A 7,162-nucleotide genomic window follows, 5' to 3' on the forward strand; every position below is an offset into this window, starting at 1 on the left:
ATGTAAGGGTCAGGGTAAGGGCTGGGATAAGGTTTAGGGTTAGGGTTAGGTTAAGGGTAAGGATTAGGGTAAGGGTAAGGGCATGGATAAGGATAAGTGTAAGTGTTAGGGTAAGGGTAATGTTAAAGGTAACAGTAAGTGTAAGGAGAAGGGTTAGGGTAAGGGTAAGAGAAAGGGTATTGGTAATGATAAGGGTGAGAGTTACAGTAAGGGTAAGATTTAAAGTAATGTTTAGTAAGATTTAAAGTAAGGTTTAGATTTAGGCTAAGGGTAAATGTAGCAGAAAGGGTAAGGTTTACTGTAAGGTTTAAGGTTTCGGCTTAGGTTAAGGGTAAGGGTAAGGGTAAGGGTAATTGTACTAGGAATTGCTAGGGTAAGTGTAAGCGTAAGTGTACATGTAAGTGTTGTTGTATGGCTTATGGTAAGGGTAAGGTCAAAAGTAAGGTTTATGTAAAGAGTAAGCTTAAGGGTAACGGATAGAGTAAGGGTAAGGGTAAGGTTAAGGGTAACGGTAAGGTTAAGGGTACAAATATGTGTTAGGGTATGGGTTATGGTATGGGTAAGAATTAGGGTAAGTAAAAGGGTAAGGGTAAGGGTAAGTGTAAGGGTACGGGTCAGGGTAAGGGTTAGAGTAAGGGTTAGGGTTAGGGTTAGGGTAAGGTTAAGTGTTAGGGTAATGGTTAGGATTAGTTTAAGGGTTAAAGTCAGGAAAACGTATGCGTAAGTATTAGGTTAATGTAAAGGGTAAGGTTAAGAGTAAGTGTAAGGTTTAGGGTAAGGGTTAGGGTTAATGTAAGGGTCAGGGTAAGGGTTGGGGTAAGGTTTAGCGTAAGGGTTAGGTTAAGGATAAGTGTTAGGGTAAGGGTAAGGTTAATGGTAACCGTAAGTGTAAAGGTAAGGGTTATGGTAAGGGTAAGAATAAGGGTATGGGTAATGGTAGCAGAAAGGGTAAGGTTTCCGGTAAGGGTAAGTGTTAGGATAAGGGTAAGGTTTAGGGTTAGGGTAAGGGTAAGGGATAGGGTAAGGGTAAGGGTAAGAGTAAGGGAAAGGGAAAGGGAAAGGGTAAGGGTAAGGGTAAGGGTAAGGGTAGGGTAAGGGTAAGGGTTACGGTAAGGGTAAGGGTTACCGTAAGGGTACGGGTACGGGTAGAAGTATGTGTTAGAGTATGGGTTATGGTAAGGGTAAGGGTTAGGGTAAGGGTAAGTGTAGGGGTAATGGTTAGGGTTAATTTTAGGGTTAGGCTGAGGGAAAAGTAAGGGTAAGTATTAGGTTAAGGTTAAGGATAAGGTTAAGGTTAAGTGTAAGTTTTAGGGTAAGGGTTAATGTAAGGGTCAGGGTAAGGGTTCAGGTAAGGTTTAGGGTTAGGGTTAGGTTAAGGTTAAGTGTTAGGGTAAGCGTAAGTTGTATGGATAAGTATAAGTGTAAGGGATAGGGTAAGAGTAAGTGTTAGGGTAAGGGTAAGGTTAATGGTAACTGTAAGTGTAAGGGTAAGGGTTAGGGTAAGGGTAAGCGTAAGGGGAAGGGTAAGGGGAAGTCTAAGGTCAGGGTTTAAAGTTAGAGTAAGGGTTAGGGTTAGGTAAGGATAAGTGTTAGGGTAATGGTTACGGTTAATTTTAGGGTTATGATGAGGGAAACGTAAGGGTATGTATTAGTTTAAGGGTAAGGTTAAAGTTAAGATTAAGTGTAAGGTTAAAGTTAAGACTAAGTGTAAGGTTTAGGTTAAGGGTTAGGGTTAGAGTAAGGGTTAGGGTTAGGTTTAGGGTAAGGGTTAGGGTTAATGTAAGGGTCAGGGTAAGGGTTGGGGTAAGGTTTAGGTTAAGGGTAAAAGTAAGTATAATGGTAAGGGTAAGGGTGAGGGCTAGCGTAATGGTTAGATTTAAGCAAGGGTGAGGGTTAGGGTAAGGTTTAGAATTAGGCAAAGGGTAAGTGTAGCAGAAAGGGTAAGGTTTAGGATAAGGGTAAGTGTTATCATAAGGGTAAGGTTTAGGGTTAGCTTAATAGTAAGGTTAAGGGTAATTGTACGAGTAATTGCTAGGGTAAGTGCAAGAGTAAGTGTACATGTAAGAGTTGTTGTATGCCTTATGATAAGGGTTAGGTTAAGGTTAAGGTTTATGTTAAGTGTAAGTTTAAGGCTAACAGAGACAGTAAAGGTAAGGGTAAGGGGAACGGTAAGGTTAAGGCTACAAGTACGTGTTAGTGTATGGGTCATGGTAAGGGAAAGGCTTAGGGTAAGGGTAAGTGTAAGGGTACGGGTCAGGGTAAGGGTTACAGTAAGGGTTAGAGTTACGGTTAGGGTTAGGGTAAGGGTAAGTGTTAGGGTAATGGTTAGGGTTAATTTTAGGACTTAGGGTGAGGGAAACGTAAGGGTAAGTGTTAGGGTAATGGTTAAGGGTAAGGTTAAGGTTAAGAGTAAGTGTAAGCTTTAGGGTAAGGGTTAGGGTTAATGTAAGGGTCAGGGTAAAGGCTGGGATAAGGTTTAGGGTTAGGGTTAGGTTAAGGGTAAAGATTAGGGTAAGGGTAAGGGCATGGATAAGGATAAGTGTAAGTGTTAGGGTAAGGGTAATGTTAAAGGTAACAGTAAGTGTAAGGAGAAGGGTTAGGGTAAGGGTAAGAGTAAGGGTATTGGTAATGATAAGGGTGAGGGTTACAGTAGGGGTAAGTGTAAGGTTTAGATTTAGGCTAAGGGTAAGTGTAGCAGAAAGGGTAAGGTTTACTGTAAGGTTTAGGCTTAGGTTAAGGGTAAGGGTAAGGGTAATTGTATGAGTAATTTTAGGGTTAGGTTAAGGTTAAGTGTTAGGGTAATGGTTAGGGTAAATTTAAGGGTTAAAGTCAGGAAAACATATGCGTAAGTATTAGGTTAATGTTAAGAGTAAAGTTAAGGTTAAGAGTAAGTGTAAGGTTTAGGGTAAGGGTTAGCGTTAATGTAAGGGTCAGGGTAAGGGTTGGGGTAAGGTTTAGGTTAAGGGTTAATGTAAGCATTATGATAAGGGTAAGGGTGAGTGTAGGGTAAGGTTTAGAATTAGGCAAAGAGTAAGTGTAGCAGAAAGGGTAAGGATTACGGTAAGGGTAAGTGCTAGGATAAGTGTAAGGTTGAGGATTAGGTTAAGGGTAAGGGTAATGGTTTGGTAAGGGTAAGGGTAAGGTTAATTGTACGAGTAGTTGCCAGGGTAAGTGGAAACGTAAGTGAACATGTAAGTGTTGTTCTATGGCTTATGGTAAGGGTAAGGTTAAGAGTAAGTTTTATGTTAAGGATAAGTGTAAGAGTAACAAATAGAGTAAGGGTAAGGGTAACAGTAAGGTTAAGGGTAGAAGTATGTGTTAGAGTATGGGCTATGGTAAGGGTAAGGGTAGAGTAAGAGTAAGGGTAAGGGTATGTGTAAGCGTATGGTTCATTGTAAGGGTTACAGTAAGGGTTAGGGTAAGGGTAAGTGTAAGGGTAATGGTTAGGGTTAATTTTAGGGTTAGGGTGAGGGAAACGTAAGGGTAAGTATTAGATTACAGCTAAGGTTAAGGTTAAGAGTAAGTGTAAGATTTAGGGTAAGGGTTAGGGTTAATGTAAGGGTCAGGGTAAGGGTTGGGGTAAGGTTTAGGGTAAGGGTTAGGTTAAGGATAAGCGTTAGGGTAAGGGTTAGGTTAATGGTAACCGTTAAGTGTAAAGGTAAGGGTTAGGGTAAGGGTAAGAATAAGAGTATGGGTAAGGGTAAGGGTGAGGGTTAGGCTAAGGGTAAGTGTAGCAGAAAGGGTAAGGTTTACTGTAAGGTTTAAGGTTTCGGCTTCGGTTAAGGGTAAGGGTAAGGGTAATTGTACGAGGAATTGCTAGGGTAAGTGTAAGCGTAAGTGTACATGTAAGTGTACATGTAAGTGTTGTTGTATGGCTTATGGTAAGGGTAAGGTCAAGGGTAAGGTTTATATTAAGGCTTAGGGTAAGGGTAACGGATAGAGTAAGGGTAAGGGTAAGGTTAAGGGTAACGGTAAGGTTAAGGGTACAAATATGTGTTAGGGTATGGGTTATGGTATGGGTAAGAATTAGGGTGAGTATAAGGGTAAGGGTAAGTGTAAGGGTACAGGTCAGGGTAAGGGTTAGAGTAAGGGTTAGGGTTAGGGTTAGGGTAAGGTTAAGTGTTAGGGTAATGGTTAGGGTTAGTTTTAGGGTTAAAGTCAGGAAAACGTATGCGTAAGTATTAGGTTAATGTTAAGGGTAAGGTTAAGGTTAAGAGTAAGTGTAAGGTTTAGGGTAAGGGTTAGGGTTAATGTAAGGGTCAGGGTAAGGGTTGGGGTAAGGGTTAGGTTAAGGATAAGTGTTAGGGTAAGGGTAAGGTTAATGGTAACCGTAAGTGTAAAGGTAAGGGTTAGGGAAAGGGTAAGGTTTAGGGTTAGGGTAAGGGTAAGGGTAAGGGTAAGGGTAAGGGTAAGGGTAAGGGTAAGGGTAAGGGTAAGGGTAAGGGTAAGGGTAAGGGCCACGGTAACGGTAACGGTAAGGGTAAGGGTTACGGTAAGGTTAAGAGTTACCGTAAGGGTACGGGTACGGGTAGAAGTATGTGTTAGAGTATGGGTTATGGTAAGGGTAACGGTTAGGGTAAGGGTAAATGTTGGGGTAATGGTTAGGGTTAATTTTAGGGTTAGGGTGAGGGAAAAGTAAGGGTAAGTATTAGGTTAAGGTTAAGGGTAAGGTTAAGGTTAAGTGTAAGTTTTAGGGTAAGGGTTAATGTAAGGGTCAGAGTAAGGGTTCAGGTAAGGTTTAGGGTTAGGGTTAGGTTAAGGTTAAGTGTTAGGGAAAGCGTAATTTGTATGGATAAGATAAGTGTAAGGGATAGGGTAAGGGTAAGTGTTAGGGTAAGGGTAAGGTTAATGGTAACTGTAAGTGTATGGGTAAGGGTTATGGTAACGGTATTAGTAAGGGGAAGGGGAAGGGCAAGTCTAAGGTTCTGGCTCAGGGTAAAAGTTAGAGTAAGGTTTAGGGTTAGGTAAGTATAAGTGTTAGGGTAATGGTTACGGTTAATTTTAGGGTTATGATGAGGGAAACGTAAGGGTATGTATTAGTTTAAGGGTAAGGTTAAAGATAAGATTAAGTGTAAGGTTTAGGTTAAGGGTTAGGTTTAGAGTAAGGGTTAGGGTTAGGGTTAGGGTTAGGGTTAGGGTCAGGGTCAGGGTCAGGGTCAGGGTCAGGGTCAGGGTTAGGGTTAGGGTTAGGGTTAGGGTTAGGGTTAGGGTTAATGTAAGGGTCAGGGTAACGGTTGGGGTAAGGTTTAGGTTAAGGGTAAAAGTAAGTATAATGGTAAGGGTAAGGGTGAGGGCTAGCGTAATGGTTAGATTTAAGCAAGGGTGAGGGTTAGGGTAAGGTTTAGAATTAGGCAAAGGGTAAGTGCAGCAGAAAGGGTAAGGTTTAGGATAAGGGTAAGTGTTATCATAAGGGTAAGGTTTAGGGTTAGCTTAATAGTAAGGTTAAGGGTAATTGTACGAGTAATTGCTAGGGTAAGTCAAGCGTAAATTTACATGTAAGTGTTGTTGTATGGCTTATGATAAGGGTTAGGTTAAGGTTAAGGTTTATGTTAAGTGTAAGTGTAAGGCTAACAGAGACAGTAAAGGTAAGGGTAAGGGGAACGGTAAGGTTAAGGCTACAAGTACGTGTTAGGGTATGGGTCATGGTAAGGGAAAGGCTTAGGGTAAGGGTAAGTGTAAGGGTACGGGTCAGGGTAAGGGTTACAGTAAGGGTTAGAGTTACGGTTAGGGTTAGGGTAAGGGTAAGTGTTAGGGTAATGGTTAGGGTTAATTTTCGGGTAGGGTAAGTGTTAGGGTAATGGTTAAGGGTAAGGTTACGGTTAAGAGTAAGTGTAAGTTATAGGGTAAGGGTTAGGGTTAATGTAAGGGTCAGGGTAAGGGCTGGGATAAGGTTTAGGGTTAGGGTTAGGTTAAGGGTAAAGATTAGGCTAAGGGTAAGAGTAAGGTTTAGATTTAGGCTAAGGGTAAGTGTAGCAGAAAGGGTAAGGTTTACTGTATGGTTTAGGCTTAGGTTAAGGGTAAGGGTAAGCGTAAGGGTAATTGTACGAGTAATTTTAGGGTTAGGGTAAGGTTAAGTGTTAGGGTAATGGTTAGGGTTAATTTTAGGGTTAGGGTGAGGGAAACGTAAGGGTAAGTATTAGGTTACAGCTAAGGTTAAGGTTAAGAGTAAGTGTAAGGTTTAGGGTAAGGGTTTGGGTTAATGTAAGGGTCAGGGTAAGGGTTGGGGTAAGGTTTAGGGTAAGGGTTAGGTTAAGGATAAGTGTTAGGGTAAGGGTAAGGTTAATGGTAACCGTAAGTGTAAAGGTAAGGGTTAGGGTAAGAGTAAGAATAAGGGTATGGGTAATGGTAAGGGTGAGGGTTAGGCTAAGGTTAAGTGTAAGGTTTAGATTTACGCTAAGGGTAAGTGTAGCAGAAAGGGTAAGGTTTCCGGTAAGGGTAAGTGTTAGGATAAGGGTAAGGTTTAGGGTTAGGTTAAGGGTAAGGGATAGGGTAAGGGATTGGGTAAGGGATAGGGTAAGAGTAAGGGTAAGGGTAAGGGTAAGGGTAAGGGTAAGGGTAAGAGTAAGAGTTAGGGTAACGGAAAGCGTAAGGGTACGGGTGGAAGTATGTGTTAGAGTATGGGTTATGATAAGGGTAAGGGTTAGGGTAAGAGTAAGTGTAAGGGTATGTTTAAGTGTACGGGTCACTGTAAGTGTTAGAGTAAGGGTTAGGTTAGGGGTAACTGTTAGGGTAATGGTTAGGGTTAATTTTAGGGTTAGTGTGAGGAAAAAGTAAAGGTAAGGATTTGGGTAATGGTAAGGGTGAGAAGGGTTAGGGTAAGGGTTACGGTAAGGGTTAGGTAACGCAGTGTACAACCTGGGACGCCACACGCAGAGCTGCCTCTGGCAAGGTGAGTGAGGAACAGATGTAGCAGTTGTTGTGTTGTAGGTCTCACTGTTCCTCTAAGCATCCCCTCTGTCTTTTAGAGGTGCTGTAGCTGTTTGAAGAGGGTAGATTGAAGCATCTGCCTCGGAGGCTGGTAAGCGGCAGAGGTAAGGGAGCAGATGAGAGTAACTTACCTAGTTGTGCTGTGTCTTTGGATGCTGCATCGGCCTATGCCTTTCTTTTTCTTTCACAGGTGTCTCGCACAGGCTCAAAGGAGCAAACTGCACTCTGAAGAGCT

Source organism: Aythya ferina (genome assembly GCF_964211825.1).
Source record: "Aythya ferina genome assembly, contig: HAP1_SCAFFOLD_147, whole genome shotgun sequence".
NCBI classification, from domain to species: domain Eukaryota; kingdom Metazoa; phylum Chordata; class Aves; order Anseriformes; family Anatidae; genus Aythya; species Aythya ferina.